The following is a 24,592-nucleotide window of genomic DNA, read 5'->3' on the forward strand; positions in this document are numbered from 1 at the left end:
TTGAATAGGGGTCGACAAGAGGTTTTCGAACTTACACCATACATAGCTCGAACAGCCCGTTTTTGAGCCAAAAATACCCTTTTTGAATCAGAAGAATTACCCCAAAAAATAATACCATATGACATAAGCGTATGAAAATATGCGAAGTATACTACTTTTCGTGTTGAAATGTCACTTATTTCAGATACTGTTCTAATGGTAAATAAAGCGGCATTTAGTTTCTGAACAAGATCCTGAACATGGGCTTTCCACAACAGCTTACTATCTATCTGTACGCCTAGGAACTTGAACTGTTCCGTCTCGCTTATAACATGCCCATTCTGTCTGATTAAAATGTCAGTTCTTGTTGAATTGTGGGTTAGAAACTGTAAAAACTGAGTCTTACTGTGATTTAGCATCAAATTATTTTCCACAAGCCACGAACTTACTTCATGAACTACATTATTTGATAATGTTTCAATATTACACACAAGATCCTTCACTACCAAGGTGGTGTCATCAGCAAACAGAAATATTTTTGAATCACCTGTAATACTAGAAGGCATATCATTTACATAAATAAGGAACAGCAGTGGCCCCAGCACCGACCCTTGGGGAACGCCCCATTTAACAGTGCCCCATTGGGACTGAACATCATTACCACTCTCAATATTGCGGAGGATTACCTTCTGCTTTCTGTTCTTAAAGTAGGAGGGAACCAATTGTAAGCTACTCCCCTTACTCCATAATGTTCCAACTTCTGCAGTAATATTTTGTGGTCAACACAGTCAAAAGCCTTCGTTAAATCAAAGAAAACACCTATTTTTTCTACATACTTTTATTTATATCTCTCCCACTCTTTCAAATTCGCAAAAAGCTCTTCTTTACGCTCTTAAAAGTTCTAAGTTATGAATGTTAGTTCCAAAAATAGTCAGCGTTTCACTGACATTGTGGTGTCACAAGGCTTAGGCCTGTCCCACCCCTCATTAAATCGACCAAGACGCATACGAATAATTGTAAGAACAATTATTATTATTATATTCTTTAAGTTTGTTTTTGGGTTTTCAGAAATGCTGTGGGAAGAAAGTTTATTTATGTTACACATAACGTGGAAGACGTTGCGCAACGATCAACACGAAAGTTCGACGTAGCGGCAAGTAGGCAAGGAATAAAACGAATGCTGCAAACTACCGCGAGCCATGGAAGAGCCTGGGCCGCGAGGGCGTCGAGCTTCCTCGGCCGTTGTTGGACAACGTCAGAGGAAGAGATATTCTGCTTTCTCTTTGTAAACAGATCGATCGAGTCTTGAAAGGTTCATGTAAAACGTATAGGCAGGTGACACATTAGGGTGGGACCCGATGCCTGTAATACTTCCACAGTTATTAAAAAGTTATTAAACGGCAAAACCAATAGTTCATCATTTATATAGATAAAAAGTAGTAAAGATATAGGAAAGGAAGAGCTGCGGCGTCAGAACGAAAAGTGATACATCGCTCAGCAACGAAGAAGGACGTAAACAGCGGGCGTTACGTGGTGAAAACAAATCAACTGATAAAATAGTAAGTCTGTAATTAAGCATAAAGCCACGTAGCACTGCACAACCTATGTTAAAAGTGGTAATGTACACTGCTTCTAAACCATACTTTTGTACCTGCAGGACACGTGGGTTTGCAGACCTTACATAGCTTACCCAAAACACTAAAGGCCACTTTTGTTTATTTCTGCTCCTGACCGTCCACGTATTGTCCAAACCTGTCCTAAACACACTACGCAACAGCTTTAAAGGAGCACTTTCCCGAAGCCCCGTAATTGTCTGCCATTGTGACACGTGAGTTTGAAATTTGGCTCAAAGCTGCATACAACATTCCTCTGTAACGGTGTAAAAGCGCGGCGCCTGCGGCGTCACCCTTGGGCTCGAGACGGTTCAAAAGGGGAGGTTTCGACACATATGAAAAAATGGCCAGAGCTCTGAAGTTCATGGAAGATGTAAAGTGTGTCAACGATGTCACAGTGGCCCAAATTTCACCACAATGCTTATCAACGCCGCTGTGGAAGCGTCACGCGATGAAAAGGTCGTGACGCCCTGCCTTACCCACATTTTACCTCTTCTTTTGGCGCACGTACGATGGAGGTCAGAACCGCGACCCCCAGCGTTGAAATGATGCAGTTTTCTTATGAGTGGTCGAGGAAAACATTTCAGACACACCGCCGCTCAGAATCAACACGAAAAGGCTTCAGGGGGTGGCATAAAGTGCGTCAACGAAACCACCCATCTGCTTCGAGTGTTAACTCCCACACATTTCGCGGTTGAAAACGATAGTCTCCAGTGAGATGACCAACACGAAGACGTTCTTGACATTCATACTGCTGACATCTCCCTCAAACTACAACTTTCTTGTAAGGACATCGTCAGCTAGCATACCCATTGAAAGTGATACAACCCCCTTGGAGGGTAGTGCGACTGAAGGTCTTGCTCCGGATGTACAGGGTGGTACAACTACGAATCGATGAAAACCATTCAACGAAGCAACAATTCCGAAGCAACAGAGGGTTCTTTTAGTTTTTCTGTGCTCCTGTTTCACGCCCTCCTGTGACGCCATCTGGATGGGTGCATCGTAGACACATTCTTGAATAAAACGGCAAAGGTTCTCTCTAAGGCACCACAAGCTCGGGAATAACACCAGTGGCACCCATCGACTTTTATTGAGAATTTTAAAAATGTGCCTTTATAGAGATAACGTTCGAAGTAGTGCTAGGCGCCTGCAGGAAGGCAACTAGCACTGATGTGATTACCTTAGCACTCCAGTGTGGAAGTTTTGCAATTTGAACTGTTTATACCCGCACCTTTTTCGTAATACATGGTGCTTATAACCAAATTTTCGTTGCTTAAGAGCGCCCCAAGGAATATGATTGAGGACAAGGATACTTTGTGGAAACATTTGTAAGGTCATGCGGAAGAGAAATAACGGACAAACCACTGAAAGAAACACATTTTCATTTCCACATTAGAGTGTAACATTTGTTAATTGCGTACCATGTTTACATTCCCGGTTACATACGTTGGTCAATGTGGCTATCACTGCATACAAGACAGCCTGTAACTACACTAGAGATTGCTCTACTGCTGCCTGACACAACTCGGATGGGATGTTGGCTGCCTCCGTCGCTATGCTCATCTTCAACCTCCAGCGTGTATCAGTGCCCCTTGATAAACCTTCTTCTTCAGATAACTCCACAGCCATAAATCACACGGCTCAAATATCTTGGTGGCCACGCCGTTTGGAACGATAGGTCAAGGATGATTCGTGGTGCGCCTTTTCTGGCACACCAACTCTTTGGCACGACTATCGATTACCCGGCTGTACTACGACCTTTGCCCCTGTTGTGATCTGCCGGCGGGTATTGGCGGCAGGCGAGTTGGTCGTCGGACTCGCTACGAGGCGCTAGGACGTGCTTGAGTGGTTGACGGAGCAAACACGGGGCTTGGCCAGCGGTGGAGCGGCCGGTATACCTCGCAAGACGGTCGCGAGTTTGTGGTGGACCTGTCTGGTGTTAACTTCGGGCCCTGCTCGTCGCATTGCTTTGGGGCCTGTTTTCTCAGAGAGACCCATCCCTCGAGACCATCTCGAACAACGCTCTCCATCGTAGGTGTAAGTGGTTTTGGTGCCTTCGTTTCGTAAAACGATTTGCGTTGCAGCGAGTGTACTTGTTGGTCGGTTGGTTGTAATGTACGTGTTGTCGAAGTAAGAGCAGCCGACAGAGTCTGTGTGACTGTATGCAAACCAGCCGTTACTATTTGCTTCAAAATCCGCTGGTTGGATGACTATTAAAAGGCAGATTAGCCCGAAGGCGTCCGTATGATTTAGGATTATTGCCATCAAGCGACGTCCTTGGTACATTGCTGTAAAAAAAGAAAAAGTTTTGCAACCAGTGTTCTATTATTAGTAAAACTTGTATTTGGTAAAGCTAGTGATTTATATGTACTTCCCCGACGCAAAGAAACTGTGACGTGTCGTCTAATGGGAAGTGACTCCCGGTTGGGCCCCTACGTTAGGTGTTGTTTTGGACGGCTGGTCTGCTGCCACCGGCATTTTAAGTTGTAAGTAGGCTGTTTATGTTTTCTTATTGGCAACGTTACGTAGCGCTCTGTATGAAAATCACTGGCTGTGCTGTGTGCAGTCTGTGGCTAGTTTGCATTGTTGTCTGCCATTGTAGTGTTGGGCAGCTGGATGTTAACAGCGCGTAGCGTTGCGCAGTTGGAGGTGAGCCGCCAGCAGTGGTGGATGTGGGGAGAGAGATGGCGGAGTTTTGAAATTTGTAAGACTGGATGTCATGAACTGCTATATATATTATGACTATTAAGGTAAATACATCATTTGTTTTCTATCAAAATCTTTGATTTGCTAACTATGCCTATCAGTAGTTAGTGCCTTCCGTAGTTTGAATCTTTTATTTAGCTGGCAGTAGTAGCGCTCGCTGTATTGCAGTAGTTCGAGTAACCAAGATTTTTGTGGGGTAAGCGATTTGTGAAACGCATAGGTTAATGTTAGTCAGGGCCATTTTTTTGTAGGGATTTTTGAAAGTCAGATTGCGTTGCGCTAAAAATATTGTGAGTCAGTTTAAGCACAGTCTTGTATAATTGTTCAAGGGGGAAGTATCATATGTCGACCCTTAGCCGAGGATACCTCACTGGAATCTTCTGATTTTTTCTTGTAGTTTGTGTAATTAGTGTAGATTTTGTTTATTGCTAGCGCGTAATTGTAGAGAGACTCTCCTTTGTAGTTGCAGTCTTTCACTGTTGTACAGTAAAAGAGGTGTGGCACACATGTAAATTTGCACCAAGTATTTCGCAGCTTTCAATTAACTACATATTATTTTCAGCGCTATGTTAATGTGTTCTCTTATTTTCTGTGTTATCGTGTGAAATATTGTGGCAATAATGGCGTGTGAAAAACGTAACACTAGGCTCCAAAGTAAACAGAGCAATAATAGTGACGACGAGCGTAGCTTATCAGCACCGCTGTTTAATGAATTAACAGACATTCAAAGTAGTAATTTGGTAACTGTGCATAGGGAAATGGAGCGGGCGTCAAATGATGGTGTAGACAGTGAAACAGGTAGTGAACAGGGAAGCATTATGGATCGATCGGTCGGCAACAGCTCGCCTCAGGAATCGGCAATGACAGAACACAATATTGCAAATACTGTAGACTCAGGTTTTGGGTTCTCACCGTTTTCTCAAATGAGTCTGCCGAAAAGCACTGAGGAACATGTTTCAGACACCAGTGCATTGTTATTACAATTAATGCAACAAATGGAACAAAAGCTTCAAAAGTTAGGCACAATGGAACAAAATAAGAGACAAACACAGCAAAAGCTTCAAAAGTTAGACACAATGGAACAAAATCTTCAAAAGTTAGACACAATGGAACAACACCAGCGACAAACACAGCAACAGTTAGACGCAATGGAACAAAATCTTCACACCACGCTTGAACAAACACGTGAAGATATAACTACTGAGTTACATAAAATCGAATGGAAATGTCAAAAAGTCTGTAACGACGTAAAAACACAAATTTGTGAGCATTTTCAACCTATTTTTTCGCGGCATGAAGATGCATTACAGAATCACGAAGCAGCCATAAAAGAACTGCAAATTATTGTTCATGAAAATCATGAGACCTTGCAAGCTAAAACTGACTCAGTTGCATCTACCGATTAGGTTACGCAACTTGCAAATACTCAGGAAAACTTAAAGGACACAGTAGAAAGACACATGGAGGAAATTAGTTCATTATCAGAGAAAGTAGTTGAACTTTCGGATCAGCTAAATAATTTATCTACGAAGGTAGATGATAATCTGAATGACACAAAACCGGTAGTCTTTAATGACACAGAAGAGTGTGAACAAATTAGGAAATTCAAACAAAATCAGAATCAAATTAATACGCAACACCAAAGAGAAATCCGGGAAGTACAAGATCAGCTGACACAGGTAATACAAGAATTACGTATTTCAGAGGCCACTCGCGCTCCAATATGGGAAGAGGGACATAGAAATACGGAACAGCCACAAAATAATAACTCAGGGCACTTCGGAAATTATGAAAGAAACTGACAAGGTACACCGAATTTTGAGATGGAACCGCCGAAATTACGTAACAATGACCGACATGCGACTCGCCGACATGATGATTTTGACTATAAGCTGTTCATTACTACACGTAAATTCAAAACATTTAAGAATTCTGGCAACGACATTCATCCACAAGCATGGCTCCATCAATTCTCTCATTGCTTTCCTCCCAACTGGTCGTTAGAACACAGATTAGAATTTATGTGTGGCTACTTAGAGAATGAACCAGCTGTAAGAATGCGATCGGTCATTCACGATTGTCACAGTGAAGGAGAATTTTACCATGCCTTCCTCTCAGCATATTAGTCTCAAGCTACACAAGACCGAGTAAAACATAGCATCATGGCGACAATTTACAATGTTGCTTTTGCAGTGTTTCTGTTTTATATCTGCACAGTTTTCTGTTTTATTCTGGAAAGTAAAACATGTTTTAGTAGTAACTTTTGTGGTGTAGCTACAATGAGACAGCCTTTTCCATAGCACAACAATACGTTACAGTACAGTACTTTCTTCATCACAACAATAAGCGTAATAACTACGATATCTATACACAAAGCATTTCACTTTTGTTTATCGTGAGGTAAGTACATTGACTTCTGCAGAACTTAGCTTTCGGAGGACGATAACTACGACACTTCCACAGAGATTATGTTGCAACAAGACGCACAGTTTAGCGCTACAGTACACGTATTTGAGTGATTAATTTTATACTTTAAACATTTATTTTTAAAGATTTTTGAATTACAAAGAAAGTTTTCCGTGATACATTTCATTCCATTGCTGTAATCTGTAACACCTGAGGGTATAATTACATTAATCCTCAGGGGGGTACACCCTTACTTTGTGTACCATGTGTGTGGCAAGCACAAGGATCCCTAGCTAATATGGTATTTGCTTATACAACTTTACACATCGGTACCATATTTCTCCAACACAGAATTACACAGCTGTCTGATTATTTAACAGAGAAACAAAAATTTTGTTTTATGTCAGTGACACATGTTTATGCAATTACACAGTTGGATAATTTCACACTTATGAAATTGTATTTTGTCAGTACTTTGTGAACTGTTCATATTTTTTTGGAACCATTGTGATACTATGAGAGCTTAGAATGATGTATTTGGTATGGGATCATGATTTTAAAGTATGTTTGAGGTAGATGACACTATTGAAATGAGCAGAGAATTTTCTTTAGGTTTTGACATTATTGCAGAAAGCTACGACGTTTTAGAGATTTGACTGAGGTGTTATGATATTTTTTTTATGACAACGATGTGTATTATGCTGTTGAGGTATGTTTGTGATCAATAAGCTGACGCTATATGAGGAATTTGATTATGCTACGTATTTATTATGATGAAATATTGAAGAAGTGTCGACGAATATGTATATGTGTAATAAAGTAAGGAATAATGAGTCGTGGTTAGGGACTCTGACTTGTGAAAAAGTATGTTGGAAACCAAGAATCGTACTTTAAGAGTTATGAAATGTGTCTAAATGCGTGAATGTATCACAATGCCGACGAATATTTTTGGACACTGTTATATTTATAGGATTTTGTTTCTACACATTTGTAACACAAATTCTCAACCTGTGAATTTTTTTATATGAGACTGCCACTGTAGCGGAAACTGGTGTCGTAAATATTTCGGTAAGAAAACCAAGTGACCTTGACGTAATGCACCTTGAGCGGCCAGCTGTGTCAGACGCCTGGAGAAAAAGCCGTTAGTGTGTGCCTTTTCAGAGGCACAGGTGGAAAAAAAAGAGGTCATTATCATCGCTATTGACATTTCTTTGTAGAAAGCATCGCAAATACGACACGCCCACTTGAAAACATATGATTATACTGTGGAGCTCTTAATTTATGATATTTACCAAAATACCTAATGAAATGATGAGAAACATTTCACAGCTATTGTCTTGCTAGTTGAGAGAAATGCCATATGGCTTGCTTTATGTATTTATTTACTCATTTTGTTTAATATCTAGTTTCTAGCTGCACTGCAGCATTGGTTAAAATAAAATTTAATAGATGTACTAATATAAATATTTTATGCCTACAGATCCAGTAAATAATTTTATGATCTCTTCAAAAAAACGAAGGAGCATAAAAAGACATTTCCCTTCACAGGAATTGCATACAGAATTTTCTTTTCAACTACTTGGTAATTTTTTTGGTAGAATAACTTCTTGTGGTGCACCACTTTAATTACATAGACATTAAGATGTGAATATACATTTCCCTTGTCTGCATTGTTGTCTTTAGTGTACTATTTTTTCTGCTTGAGCTTTGTCATGTTTAAGTATAAGTTATTGCATTTGCTGCTGCTGTTTGCCAGGCATAGTGCTACTAAATTTCACTTTGTATTACTCTGTTAAGCTAGTTTTACTACTGATTTATTTTTCTTGTTTGCTGCTCATTGCCTTATATTAGTTGTAATATTGTTGCTTACTTTGCCAATTTGAATTTTTTTGTCATTGCTGTTCATGTTAATTGTTTTGTGCTGCTGCATTGCCTCTCCCTTGGTTTAGCATCTGAGCTCAGTAAATTTAAGTTAGCTTAAGAGGGGGTAGACTATATAAGAAACTAACTATGATGGATTGGAAGGAATGCATTGAGAAGCTATAAGAAAATGGTTTGGCCAAAAAAGTAGTGTACAGTGGAGAAAAACTATTTTTGAAAGAGGATGTGAACAGAATACAGAAGGCATGCTTGGATAGGATTCTTTTGGTGGAAAGAAATGTTGAAATAAGAAAAAAAAAGATCAATGGAATGAAGTATTGCGTTGGACTGCAGTACCAAATGTTACACTGAAAACGAACCCTGTCCTTTCCTTTTGTGTTATCCCACTATGTGTTTGTATATCCTTGTGTATTTGTTTTCTTCCTGTCTCTGTGTACTGTTTCATAGAATTTTTTTTTCTCTTCTAATACTAAGCTACATTCACTATGATGAGGAATACTGTTATCCTCAAATATAACTGGCATTAATAATATGTTATTTACTTTGAAAAGATGTTTAGACATTATTTATTCTGTTTTGTTGCTCATATGTGAAGGTGATGTTTCAAAAGTTATTCTGATCTTTATGTATGTACTTATGTCATAATTCCTGTAACACTGATGTATCTGTTTATTTCTATTCTTTTGTAAAGCCTGTACTACTACAGAGTTATCTGTATTGTTATGTTCTTCAATGATGTATTTTGTACCTTTGTAATTGTATTCTTATGATATAAAATTGTAATTGACACCAGTTCATCATATTATTAACTTGTAAGTTCCAATTCACTGCACACGTTTCTGTTGGTCATAGTATATGGACAATATGTGAGAAGTAGGAACTGTTAGTGTTTGCATGCGTGTTAATAATTCAGCAAGGGACTGGATAACAGCATTGCTGGTTCTAAGGACAATTCCAAAAAACTTTGTGAGTGCACAAGTGGTGGATATGGACTTGCTATATAATCTGCAAGACCCTTCAATGGTGATTGTGCACCTGCACAGTCACAACAGATGGCTGCTGGCCATCTCTACAAGGACTACAGTGGGTCTGCATCTTTGATGACCCACCAATACCATTATTTCTACAAGGACTACAGTAGGTCTACACCTTTGCTGACTCACCAGTACCATTATTTCTACAAGGACTGCAGTGGGTCTGCACCTCTGGTGGCCCACAAATACCACAATCTCTACAAAAACTACAGTGGGTCTGCTCTGTGATGACCTACATACCAATACTCTTCAAAACTTCGACTGACTCTGCTGTGGGTTTGCTCTGTTGTGGCCCATTACCTGTGTGCATGTCAAGAGTCAGCACTGTCTTTCCGTTGGAAGGACAACACTACTTCTTCAAGATGGCATGGAAATCCACTACTTCTGTGTGCATTCTCTTTTACTACTCAGACTTTGAAAAAAAAAACACTGTAATTTTACTGTGATGAATGATCAGGATTGTCTTTATGGGACTATGAGAAAATTTTAGCTTTTGACCAACATTGTATCAATAAGTGTGTGCATTTGATATCTTTGTTATTGTAATTATGAAAAATTTTATCAAATCATTATTGGCCACTGCCCAAAACAATTTGTAAAATTTTTTGTGGGGAGCATGGGGGCTATGTAAGTAGGCTGTTTATGTTTTCTTGTTGGCAACGTTACGTAGCGCTCTGTATGAAAATCACTGGCTGTGCTGTGTGCAGTCTGTGGCTAGTTTTCATTGTTGTCTGCCATTGTAGTGTTGGGCAGCTGGATGTGAACAGCGCGTAGCGTTGCGCAGTTGGAGGTGAGCCGCCAGCAGTGGTGGATGTGGGGAGAGAGATGGCGGAGTTTTGAAATTTGTAAGACTGGATGTCATGAACTGCTATATATATTATGACTATTAAGGTAAATACATCATTTGTTCTCTATCAAAATCTTTCACTTGCTAGCTATGCCTATCAGTAGTTAGTGCCTTCCGTAGTTTGAATCTTTTATTTAGCTGGCATTAGTGGCGCTGGCTGTATTGCAGTAGTTCGAGTAACCAAGATTTTTGTGAGGTAAGCGATTTGTGAAACGCATAGGTTAATGTTAGTCAGGGCCATTTTTTTGTAGGGATTTTTGAAAGTCAGATTGCGTTGCGCTAAAAATATTGTGAGTCAGTTTAAGCACAGTCTTATATAATTATTCAAGGGGGACTTTTCAAAGTTAAGTCACCTATTGCCCAGGGGAGCCTGGCGTCACTGCCCATTTCATAAGGACCTAAGATCTCTCATGTAATTTTAAAAAAATTTGTTCGCCAATGAATTATATGAAGTGTAACGTATTGTGCTGGTTGTGTTATTGCTCAAAAAAAATTTTTATCTGAGCCATTTTTAAATTACTTCAGATTTATTGTACATTAAGTAATTATAATTTGCTGCTTACTTGAGAAGGAAGCTATTGGTAATTTTGGATTGTATTTAAGATGGCCACATGTTGATTGTATGTTAGCTGTTTTATAAATGTGGTCTTGAATAATTTGTTAATTCATTGACCTACTAGTTTTTGTACTTAAGGAGTGACATTGTAGGGGCCTTGTCCTTCCATGCTAATCCCGACTTCCGAAGTCACAAAGGACTCTGTTTTTTCCAAATGTGTTACAGAGTAACTTAGTAACCTCACGAGCATTGCAAGGCGGAGCTCCATAGTGCACCAAAACAGTTGAGTCACAGTAATATGTACCGTTCACGCTGCATAGCGTCGGTCCTTGGTGGACGAGTTCCTCCTTACGTCACCGTACCTGCACAGGCGGCTAACGGCAGGTCACGACACTAACACTACTAACCATGCAAATCCTGCAACGCACAGTCTGAATATCATTCCTTTAAAGTTGCGTACTCATAGGGTAAATAGTTTCCATCCACACTAACTCAACTAGCGACAGTTTATTATAACATCCCTGTATTCTGAGTAATTGCAATGATGGTATCAACAACATGGTCCTGATATACTTTGGGTCAAGCGCTTCATTTGTGTAAACACGGTCCTCGATGTAGTTTCAGAAGCAGAAGTCCAGACACACGATGGCTTGCTAATGTGATGGCGGCTAAAGGTAATCGCCTTGACTATACACCATCCTTAACATTTTTTAGCAACAGTATGTCGCACTTCTGCATCTATTGCGATGGAGCACCATCTGAACATGTCTGATGGCATGTATTAGCGACTACAGGTACAAAGGCTTTCTTTGTCTGCACCTTTTGGGAACCGTTTGTTTGCTGATTTAATTGGTCTTATACGTATGAGCTTAGGTGACTGGGATGCAAGTGTATGGGATATACTGAAATGTCTGTCTCGTTGATGACGATTAAGGGCAAAGAAGAGGGTGAAACTCCATGCCGGCATGTAGCCCACTCCTCTGAAATAGCTCCAAAGAACCGCCGAACTCAAAGTACTCATCTCACAATAGGATCGCTGTCAGTATGTAAATTACTTTCGACCATCAGTTGGCAATGCAAGACGAAGGATGTGTATGGAGCAAGTATAAGGGCGCTGTAGACAGACGAGGGCGTTTTGACTATTTATTGCCGGTATTAGATGGCTGGGATGTAAGAGACTCAGTGTGAGATCACACCACAATCTGTTCATCTACATCTGCACGGATACTCTGCAAATCACATTTAAGTGCCTGGCAGAGGGTTCATCGAACCACTTTCACAATTATCTACTATTCCAGTCTCGTATAGCACACGGAAAGAACGAACATCTACCTTTATATCTTTCCGTGCGAGCTCTGGCTTTCCTTATTTTATCATGATGATCGTTTCTTCCTATGTAGGTCGGCATCAACAAAATATTTTAGCATTCGTAAGAGAAAGTTGGTGATTGGAATTCCGTGAGAAGATTCATTCGCAAGATGTCCATCCCAAATGCTGTATCATTTCAGTGATACTCTCTCCCCTATTTCGCGATAATATAATACGTCCTACCTTTCTTCGGACTTTTTATATCTACTTCGTCAATCTTATCCGGTAAGGATCCCACACCGCGCGGCAGTATTGTAAAAGAGGGCGAACAAGCGCAGTGTAGGTAGTCTCTTTAGCAGATCTGTTACATTCTCTAAGCGTGATCCAAGTGCAACTTCACGTAATAAACCTGAATATACCAAACTGTCTGCGTCGACGAAGTGGCCGCTTTGACACTTGCCAACAACTTCTGCCAACAAAAGCTACGAAAGTTCTGCCTGCTATTCTGATTCAAGACGTTGTCAAGGCCTTTGTTAAAGACCTTAGTTATGTTAACAGGTGAAAGATAAGTGATACAATTTTAATTGGTAACCACAATCTGTTTCTATCTATAATATGAGTAGTTTCAATTTTGATAATAATAGGGTCGTATACTATCCTGTATCCCATATTTTCATGCTGACTGGGGCACTGGAATACGAATCAAACTGATACCAGTAGTCTCCTATAACTTCATTGAATTGTAACGGAATCAATCCATAACTCTAACTTACAGTGTCACATAGTACTACTCCATGAGATATTGCAGAGTGTTGACTATTTTATTACATAACAATGGGTCGAAATAGTGTATTCAGGACCTTTGATCCACCACTCTCTTCATCCCCATTTCGTCGAGTAGAGGCGGTGAGAATTTCTTCTTCTGGACTATTCTCGTACAGTAAGAGATGCATATGTTGTGTTAAAATCAATGCATTGTAAGCTTCGCTGTGTAATTGTCATGTTTTATACCGCATAACCGTTGTGTATCTACATCAACAAACGTCAACTATTGTAAACTCGCCTTCAGCATACAGGAGCATGTGGGATAGTAACGGACAGCAGATGGTGTCGGAGAAGAGCTGTTTCTAAACTCTAGAAGTATCGAAAGTACGTAAAGCTGCACTGCAGTGTGGAGATGGAGAAACTATGATGCTCACAAATTTTGAAGCCGAACAACAGTGCATTTTGGAGTGGAAACTTTTTGTCTGTTCCTAGAGAGTTTTTAGATATAAGATGTAACTTTGGACAGTTTCGTTTTGCTTGTAAATAATACTACTTTCTTATCCAACCGTTAGATGAAATGATGTTATTTTCTGTATTGTAGGCTGTGATAATGTCTAACCAAATTAATAAAAATACCACAGCGTTACATTCAGCTTGTATCAAATAATGCAATTTCGGGTTGTAACAAAAAATAAATAAAAAAAAATAGCATAAAAACTTAAATTTTTATGATTTTTTTTCTTTAACAGGTAAAGATGGAGAAGTCAGGACATAAATGGGATGAAGATGACATGAAGAAAGCCCTAGAAAAACTCATATTTCTAAATTAGAAAGCAAACGAGAGGCGCTCAGCTTAAAGAAATACCGTGCGTCAGGGGATACACTCAACGCGGCCGTGTAACCCATTTTGGGAAATAATAAGTTTTCCAGAGAACATTTAGTGATGAACAGGGAACGATACTGTGTGATCATGTTAGAAACTGCAATAGCCAGTTTATGCCTTTAAGATGAATTTGTAAGCCTAAAGTATAAATATGCAGAAAAACTGAAAATAAATCAGCGGTTCAATAAGATAAAAATAAAATGGTAGAGTATTCTTACTATGGTTTTATGAAGAGAAATGAAGACCTAAGGCTGAGGACACCTGTGTTCTCAGCAGCGAGGAACAAGATTCAGCAAGGAAAAAGTTGATAGTTCTTTGATAAACTAGGTGAGCAGGTCGGGAATCTCAATTTTATAGTCGGTTACGGTACAATTAGAGCTTTTCAGCGACAAAAATGACTTTTCTGCCATTAAAATTTCTTGTTCTATACAAATGTCTAAAAATGTAAAGACAAAAATGAAAAGGCTGGAAGAAATATTCAAAATTCAGCTAATATACAGAGTGATTATAATTAAACTTTCAAAACACTGTAGAAATAACACCACTACTCAGAATGACGTCAAACTTCAACGGAATATTATCGAAGAAGGGGGAAAACGTAAGGCAGAAGAAAATGGCTCTGAGCACTATGGGACTAAACTTCTGAGGTCATCAGTCCCGCAGAAGAAAAAAATAGTGTGAATGTGGATCAATAGATGACGCTATATGAAATGAAAACACCTGTCTGCGCACGGCCCATTGAAGTTGGTATAAACACGCCGGATACACGGCTTTTTGTCCTTTAGAATCTGCAACGCTCGCCATTAGTGTCTCAATGCAGGATCGCGCTGTGCTTGTAAAGTTGTCTTACAAGAATGATGACTATACCCATGTCATTCTGCAGAAGTTCCGGACACTGAACGGTTTGAAAAAAGGCGTTGGTCCGACGACTGCCATGGGTCTGGAGAAAATGATTCGGAGATTCGAAAAGACAGGTTCTTTTGGTGTGCAACCTGGTAGAGGGAGGAAACGAATTGATTCGACGTCAATGGAAGCAGTGGCCACAGCAATACAGGAGGAGACGAGTGGTGGTGTGGAAACGTGTAGTGCACGGAGAATTCCCCGAACATTGGAGATACCCCGACAGCACGGTGCGTAAAATCCTACGAACCACCATTCTTTGCTATCCATTCAAAATTACCCATGTGCACGAGTTGCTTCCTGTTGACCTGCCAGCAAGAGAGACTTTTGCTTTAGAATTTCTTGCTCGCATGAAGTGGACAATGATTGGCCGTTGAAGATTTTGTGGAAAGACGAAGCCCACTTCCATCTGACAGGATATGTCAATACACAGCATTGTCGAACATGGGCAACGGAAAATCCACACGCAAATCAAGCAGTACCACTTCATCCTGAAAATGTCACTGTGTGGTGTGGGTTTACAGCATCATTTATCATAGGGTCATATTTTTTCGAAGAGACAGGTGCTTCTGGTCCTGTTACCTGTACCGTCACTGGTAAGCACTATGAATGTCTTTTGTACAACCACGTCATTCCAGCGTGGATGTGTGGATGGGATCACTTTTATGCAAGATGGCGCATCTCCGCACATTGAAAATCCAACTGTGCAGCTACTGAAGCGCCATTTCGGAAATACTAGAATTATCAGCCGCCATTTCCCTACAGTCTGGCTGTCCCGATCTCCTGATCTTAATCCGTGTGACTTCTGGCTGTGAGGCTATCTGAAAGATGTTGTGTTCAGTGTTCCGATTGCAAACTGAGCTGAATTGAAGGCACGAATTGCGCAACAAATTCTCGACGTAACCCCGGAAACACTTCGATCAGTTGTGGAACACGCTGTTTCTCGATTTCAACTTGTTGCAGAAAACGGTGGACGGCGTATTGAACATGTTTTGCGTCAGTCACACGGAAATTAATAATCCGATTTGCCTTTGATTGATGCTTTTTATGCGGATTTTGGCCTCAGGATAATTAAAAACCGATGTGAGTGTGGCTTTTTGAGAGGTTTTTGACTTCAGGACAGTTAAAAACCGATCTTAGTGATGCTTTTCATGCTGTTTTGGGCCTCAGAACAATTAAAAAATGGTTTTATCCCATCCTATGTGATATGACCCATGCACACTGAGTAGTGCAGTTTGCTTAACGTCAAACGTACACCTTAGGAATTGTGGTATGATTCATTTGTCATTTGTAGTCGACCACTATTAAATTATGATGCTTACAGCGCCGTCTATTGCTACATTTCTGCCATATGTTTTTCCCCTTCTCCGATAATTGATATTATTCTGACCAATAGTGTTATTTCTACAGTGGTTTGAAAGTTTAACTTTAATTATACCCTGTACATTCTTAAGAGATCAAGTTTTATAACTGTATTAAGAAACATATCATAGTGTCGTTTAGTTGGAAGAATGTTCCATTACAACCTTCAGAAAATATTAAAATTTCGAGAAAGCTTTCGTGTCCTATTCTAACCGACCTTCCGCTATACGGTTTCCAGATCGTGGACTGGCTACTAATTGTTCAGTTAGACGATTGAATTCTTTAATTTTATAGATTCTCGTCCCATGCAGTGGCAAAACCATGATCAGGGCGAAAACCTGGTTTGCAGTCTGCGTAAAAGGCTGTAACGACGGTCGTCGAGATATGAAAAAGATAATCGAAAGTGCAACAGCTCCTCACACAGCTGCAATCATTGCATCTCGACAGGAAAAGTCGAGGTACACTGAACAGGAGAAAGTGTAGTACAGAGACGAGTCTCGCAGGCTAACAGTTTTTAAGATCGCAACGCTTCGTATTCTTCTGTGCGTGCAACAATGTGACACTATTATCTACTGCCAACACTCCATTGGCAAAATTGAATGTGTGAACGGCTTTCGTTGAAGGCAGACGTTCACACATATTCAGAGAGTTTTCCCAACAGGTATAATGCCATACGGGACGGTAATGTTGTAGATGGTGACAAATTTGGAGGTGTAGCAATCGCAGTGGCCACTGTGTTTCGACGTACACGCTCGCTGTGATGCTATCGGGCGGATCGTATTGCCGTATTTGGCCAGCTCGCCACATCAATCGCGGCACCAGGTGCGCATGGCGGCTGGGAGAGCGCGGCGGAACCGGCTCAGGGTTAGCTGTTGCTGCTTCGTAAATATGGGAGGCTTTATAGTCGGCAGGCTTCCAACCTCCGAACGCCCCTTAACGACTCTGTGCTAAAAACCACACCTGCTTATTTCACCGTGGCGGTGTCTTAGGTGTCTGCAGGAAGCCGACGCCAGCTGCAAGCTGAACTGCACGAAGTAGCCTTCAGCAGAATTTATAGTAACACTCGATATTTTCGATTATTTAGTACGGCGTCCAAGGAATGTCCTTTCTCAAGCAGGTCTTACACGTTTCCGTGATTCTGTCTGTCTAGTCTTCCAATCTTATATCAACACTGAGGAAAAGTTTCTGTTCCACGCGTGCATTGAAGTTTCCAGTTATTTTCAAAGACGTCGATGTTTCACATCAGTTTCGTGGGCCTCTCTTTCTGTTTCTCTACTCCTTGCCCTTTATTATAAACACAATTTTCATGCAGAGGATCTGAAGAGTCCGATCTGGATCTGGAATTGAATGAACATGCGCTCTCCTCAGTAGACTGGACTGGTGGTAGGTTCCTACGGGACCAAACAGATGTCACACTACTTAATCTAACTTAAACTAACTTACGCTAAGGACAACAGACACACCTTTGATCGAGGGAGGAGTCGAACCTCCGACGGGAGAGCCTTGTGGACCGTGGCAAGGGGCCTTAGGCGGCTCCTCTCCTCAAGAGTGACTTGTTCATATTTCAGGTTTACTTTACTAAAACAGACGTAATTCCAATTCGATATGATCACCATCGCTCTATATAATCTATATTCTTATTTGAGACAATGTTTATTGTATGCATTCTTTCAGTCATTTAAGCACGTGCAAAACCTTTGTCCTTTTTATTTTGAAGTACACCTGCCAAAAAAGGTCTCATAAAAATTCTTGAGTGGACCCACATTCCTATCCCAAAGAGCGTACCTATTGAACGGGTGTGAATATTACAGAACCTTCAGTTTAATAAATTGTGGTTGCAAAATACACTGGCCGACAAAAAATTCGCAACAAGGAGAAGGAGTTGTGCGACGTAAACGAAAGTTGGTAGACGTACACTCCTGGAAATTGAAATAAGAACACCGTGAATTCATTGTCCCAGGAAGGGGAAACTCTATTGACACATTCCTGGGGTCAGATACATCACATGATCACACTGACAGAACCACAGGCACATAGACACAGGCAACAGAGCATGCACAATGTCGGCACTAGTACAGTGTATATCCACCTTTCGCAGCAATGCAGGCTGCTATTCTCCCATGGAGACGATCGTAGAGATGCTGGATGTAGTCCTGTGGAACGGCTTGCCATGCCATTTCCACCTGGCGCCTCAGTTGGACCAGCGTTCGTGCTGGACGTGCAGACCGCGTGAGACGACGCTTCATCCAGTCCCAAACATGCTCAATGGGGGACAGATCCGGAGATCTTGCTGGCCAGGGTAGTTGACTTACACCTTCTAGAGCACGTTGGGTGGCACGGGATACATGCGGACGTGCATTGTCCTGTTGGAACAGCAAGTTCCCTTGCCGGTCTAGGAATGGTAGAACGATGGGTTCGATGACGGTTTGGATGTGCCGTGCACTATTCAGTGTCCCCTCGACGATCACCAGTGGTGTACGGCCAGTGTAGGAGATCGCTCCCCACACCATGATGCCGGGTGTTGGCCCTGTGTGCCTCAGTCGTATGCAGTCCTGATTGTGGCGCTCACCTGCACGGCGCCAAACACGCATACGACCATCATTGGCACCAAGGCAGTAGCGACTCTCATCGCTGAAGACGACACGTCTCCATTCGTCCCTCCATTCACGCCTGTCGCGACACCACTGGAGGCGGGCTGCACGATGTTGGGGCGTGAGTGGAAGACGGCCTAACGGTGTGCGGGACCGTAGCCCAGCTTCATGGAGACGGTTGCGAATGGTCCTCGCCGATACCCCAGGAGCAACAGTGTCCCTAATTTGCTGGGAAGTGGCGGTGCGGTCCCCTACGGCACTGCGTAGGATCCTACGGTCTTGGCGTGCATCCGTGCGTCGCTGCGGTCCGGTCCCAGGTCGACGGGCACGTGCACCTTCCGCCGACCACTGGCGACAACATCGATGTACTGTGGAGACCTCACGCCCCACGTGTTGAGCAATTCGGCGGTACGTCCACCCGGCCTCCCGCATGCCCACTATACGCCCTCGCTCAAAGTCCGTCAACTGCACATACGGTTCACGTCCACGCTGTCGCGGCATGCTACCAGTGTTAAAGACTGCGATGGAGCTCCGTATGCCACGGCAAACTGGCTGACACTGACGGCGGCGGTGCACAAATGCTGCGCAGCTAGCGCCATTCGACGGCCAACACCGCGGTTCCTGGTGTGTCCGCTGTGCCGTGCGTGTGATCATTGCTTGTACAGCCCTCTCGCAGTGTCCGGAGCAAGTATGGTGGGTCTGACACACCGGTGTCAATGTGTTCTTTTTTCCATTTCCAGGAGTGTATTTCTACATCCAGAAGACGATGTCTATTCAAATTTCGCACCAGTTTTATAAGAGTGGCTCTACTAACGCCACTGTGTGGATGCAAATAAGGTTTGCTTTAAATACACGCTGTAATGTTCGTGAATCTTTGAGATTGGACGTCGTGCGTTGATGTCAGTCAAAAATCCCTTTAAGGCGACATAGACGCCACTACCAAGGTGTCACTGAATCTGGACGAGAACGTGTAATAGGCCTACGAGAAGCTGGATTTTTCTTCTGCGATATTGCAGGAAACTTGGTAGAAACGTAGTCATTGTACATTGTAACCTCCCCGCAATATTTTAAAATAAATAATATGAATATGATTCTAATTTAGTGTAACCTCCCCACAAAAATTCTCTCTGATTTAATCTAAGCTCAAAATTCATTCACATTTAGCGTAACCTCAAAACAGAAAAATTCCTAAACCTCTCAACAGTAAAAATTATAATTATGTCGTTCACTTATGATTTTTCAATAATTCACTGTGAATTTAACCTGGTAAATTTTGGACGACAGCAGTGCTGCATCATGGCCCTGAAAGATCATTCTGAATAAAAAAAGGAAAAAATTCTTACCTCAATGAAGTCGCCGGATATATCTTCTCTTACAATAAATTTTTCCGGCACAGCTCTGTGCAATGCTGCCCGACCTATCTGTCATTTATGAAAGGGAGCAACTGATTTTTCTATTGCAATAATCGGGATGATCATGGATGGGAGAAATTGGTAAATTCTTTAAATTGAAATGAATGGTTGTTAAAAGTTACTTTTTGTGAGCAAGATTATTATTACGAGAGTTTTAAAACATTTACATGGGACTTGAGATAACATTACTACATATGCGCGAGGCTGCTTTTTACCTTATACAATAATACTCAGGCTCCGGCATCGCTGCACCGCGACCGGCCCAGCCAACACGATACACCAGACCAGACCAGACCAGAGCAGACTCCAGACTAGCAACAACTTACTGCTACAGCTACACAGTTCCTACTGCAGTCAACACTGCTGTCTGGTCAGAGACCTTGCATATCGCAGGCAGCGCATGAGCAATACATCGAAATTACATCTGCTCGGACCTCTTACGACGTGACTGCTGGCAACAATGGTCACGAAAATATACGGTTACAGGGAGAACGGGCTCCGGACTACCATCTCGCGGTACCAAAAGGGAAGACCGTCGTGTTCGGCGTATGGCTCTGGCGCATCGCGCTGTATCTACAGCAGCAATCTGAGCACCACTGTGACACAACGAACTGTGACAAATTGGTTACTTCAAGGAGAGGTCCGAGACGGACGCCCCGTTGCGCCCATTCCACTGATTCCAAATCGCTGGAATTTGGGACATAAGTGGTGTCACGCTAGGGCTCATTGGAGAGCAAGATGGAGGTGTGTTCTGATCCTGCCTTGGTGCCAGTGATGACCGTGTGTTGAGCAGAAGGAGAACAGCTGAGGGCCTGCAACAAACCTATCTATGTGCTAGACGCACTGGACGTACACGTGGCGTTATGGTCTAGGATGCGATTTCGTATCACGGCAGGAGCACTATCATGGTTATGCGACGCACCCTGACTGCAAAACTGTACGTCAGTCTGGTGATTCGAGCAGTTGTGCTGCCATCCTTGAACAGCATGTCAGAGGTGTTTTCCAACAGGATAAGGCTCGCCCTCACCGCTGATGTAACCCAACATGCTCTACAGAGTGTCGATATGTTGTCTCGGACTGCTCGATCACCAGACCTGTCTCCAATCGATCACATATGGGAAAATATCCGCGTTATCCACAAACAGCATTAACCGTCTCTGTGCAACAGGCATGGAATTCCATCGCACCAACTGACATCTGGCACATGTACAACAGAATGCATGCACGTCTGCATGCTTGAGTTCAACATTCTGGCGGTTAAACGGATTATTGATGTACCAGCATTTCACATTTGTTCTGACTTACCTCGCGCTTTCATTAACGTGTGATCTTCGAATGTTAATCACTTAAATATATTACCTAGAAAAATGTGTTCCCGAAATTTCATTACTCTACATTAAATGAATTTTGGTGTTCCCATTTTTTCTCCCAGTGTACCAACACGAATTATTTGATGAAGAAAGAGAAGCCGAGTTCGGGAAGATCATTTAGGGTTCTGGAGAAATGTAGAAATATACGAGGCAGTGCTATTCCTACGGCTTATCTTAGGAGATATGCTGAAGAAATGCATACCTACTCAAATAGCATTTGTAAATTCAGACAAAAATTTTCGACAATGTTGACACAACTACGCTCTTTGAATTAGCAAAGATAACAGAGTTAAAATACAGGGAGTGAAAGGTTGCATACAACTTGTACAGAAATCGTGCAGCAGTTATTAGAGTCGAAGGGCGCGAAAGGGTAGCGGCAGTTTAGAAGGGAATGAGATAGGATTGTGGTATGCCAGTGTTATTCAATCACCGTACTGAGTAAGTGGCAAACAAAGCTAAGGAGAAATTCGGAAGGGCCACTTAAAATTCAAGCTGAAGACATAGGACTCTGAAGTCTTCCGATGTAATACTGTCAGATATGCCAAAGAACTTGCAGGAGCAGTTAGTTTCTTCAAAAGAAATTGTTTTACGAACATCAACAGAAGAAACGCAAAGTGAGTATTGGCAGCTGCCTCTCATTAAATTCTCTGTACTTCGTACCATAGTAAAGGGTTCAGCGGCGCCCCACAGGAGGCAGCGTAGGCATGTAACGAGATGATTGAACCGTACACGCACTCTCTTCATGCAGTATATTTCTCGCGAATCCTGCTGGTAAATTTAGAGAACCTGTATCTGAAGATGACAGTGCGATCATTAAGCTACTAACATAAACCTTGCGTAGATATCGTGAGAATAAGACACAGAATTAGAGCACGTACATAGCCTCGTATGCAGACGTTTTTCCCTAGCTCAGAATGAAATAGGAAAGAAAATTACTAATATTGGTACGATGTAGGGCCTACTCCTCCCCATGCACTGTACATTGGGTTGCGGAATATTTACGTATATGTAGATGTAGGCATGAAAGGGCATGGATAGTTTCGTGGAGCGAAATGGAGAGTCACTGAGTTGCCTTCGGAGCGTAAGAAAGGGGTCACGGTCCCTGTGAGGCAGCAGTGATATTTCAAGGTTATTGTGTGTATCAATACTGGAGTGCTGCCAGTACTAAAAGCTGTGAAAGAGATCACAAGGGCTTTCCCATTAGCTGGTGCGAATTGCTGCTTCTGTTGCCATTTTTGTAGGTGAGAGTCGCAGTGTAGTGATTGAATATATGAAGAGGTCGCTCAGCAGAGAGTCGAGCCATCAGCTAACTGGAGGTTTAATGAACAAGGCGGACTTGGCAACATTTAATAAAGGACAATAAATTATTTTTCTTAATGTGGAAAGCTGAAGTGTTCTGTTTCTATGTGTGACGTTTTTCTTTCTCACTGTGTACCGTTATCTTGTTTTGTTTATGGGGAAGATTATCGATGAGAGTTGCTATAAGTCAACTGGAGGCGGTACCGTGACTGTGAGAATTACATCCAATGCTGGCAGTTTGCTAATAACAGTCAGCCGATGTTAGTCGAACTGCTTTATTATATTATGCGTTTCGGGCGTAGCCCATCATCAGATGATGTGTCAAAAAATATTTCGTAAAATAATCATAAGTGCATAGTGATCCAGATCAGGACGAAATACAGAAATATACGACACACATTGGAATGAAGACAGTACGACCGATACTTACCAAAATTGGTCAAATAATTTTAAACACAACACAGTTTCTTCCGTGGGCCTATTCAGTGCCAATGTTCAGCAGCCCATCTCGTGTTCGCAGTTGTTAATCTCAAATTTTGGAGGCGTTATTTCCTTGAAATATGTACTGACGTTGGACTCGTCCACTTGGCACTAGCAGCTTACAATTGTGATTTAATACATGCCACACTGACTGTGTTTAAAATTATTTAATCAACTTTGGTACGCCTCATCTGCGCTACCCACACTGTAATGTGTGACGTATATTTCTGAATCGCGTCTTGATCTGGATCACCAAGTACTTGTGATCGTTTAGTAAAATATTTTTTTACTATCATTTGGTGAAACGCGTAATGTTATAAAAGTCAGTTAACATCGGCTGACTGTTATTAGCGACCTAGGAGCATTCCTTATAATTATAATACGGTATTTCTACATGGTAGCAAGCCTGATGCACAACTTTCTGTCGACTTTAACATAAAAGGTATACCGACTGTTTGGAATTTACGTTTTCCAATCTAGCGGTCATACCTGAGGCTGAAACTTCCTGGCAGATTAAAACTGTGTGCCGGACCGAGACTCGAACTCGGGACCTTTGCCTTACGCGGGCAAGTGCTCTACCAACTGAGCTACCCAAGCACGACTCACGTCCCTCCGCACAGCCTCAATTCTGTCAGTACTTCGTTTTCTACCTTCCAAACTTCACAGAAGCTCTTTTTACCTTGCTGAACTATCACTCCTGGAAGAAAGGATATTGCAGAGACATAGCTTAGAAAAGCCTGGGGGATGTTTCCAGAATGAGATTTACGCTCTGCAGCGGAGTGTGCGCTGTTATGAAACTACATGGCTAATGAGGCTCTTTTGGAAATAATTAGATTGCTACATGGAATTTATTAGCGGCGTGCGAATAATAACCATCTCAAACCTTTCTCGCGGTTTAAAGCGAGGCTGGTGACCCACAGTTGGAATAATACAACAGTGTAACTGTGCAGGGGATTGCTCCGGGTCCTCTAATAAACTTTTTCAAGTAAATCTGCAGAGCAATATATCGAGTAATTTATCTCACGCTAACCACATCGCTAAAGCATCATCTTCCCTGAACGAATTGTTGTAGTTACTCACTCTCCGCTGGTAACTGCTGTTGTTAGTCGTTAAGACTTGCAGTGTCGCGTGCTCTGACGTATGCGCCACAGCGTGACTTTCTCGTGTACCTCGACTTCAAGTTGGTGACGTCATGACAAC

The 24,592-nt window shown here is 41.9% G+C and overlaps 1 non-coding gene across 1 annotated transcript; it reads right to left on the bottom strand.

The window, feature by feature from the left end:
• Positions 1-23,915: 23,915 nt before the first annotated feature.
• Trnat-cgu lies at positions 23,916-23,990 on the bottom strand. Its single transcript has one exon. It is a non-coding gene; the product is annotated as a tRNA-Thr (tRNA).
• Between the last annotated feature and the right edge of the window lie 602 nt (positions 23,991-24,592).

The sequence above is a fragment of the Schistocerca americana genome, chromosome 2, assembly GCF_021461395.2.
Source record: "Schistocerca americana isolate TAMUIC-IGC-003095 chromosome 2, iqSchAmer2.1, whole genome shotgun sequence".
Lineage (NCBI taxonomy): Eukaryota > Metazoa > Arthropoda > Insecta > Orthoptera > Acrididae > Schistocerca > Schistocerca americana.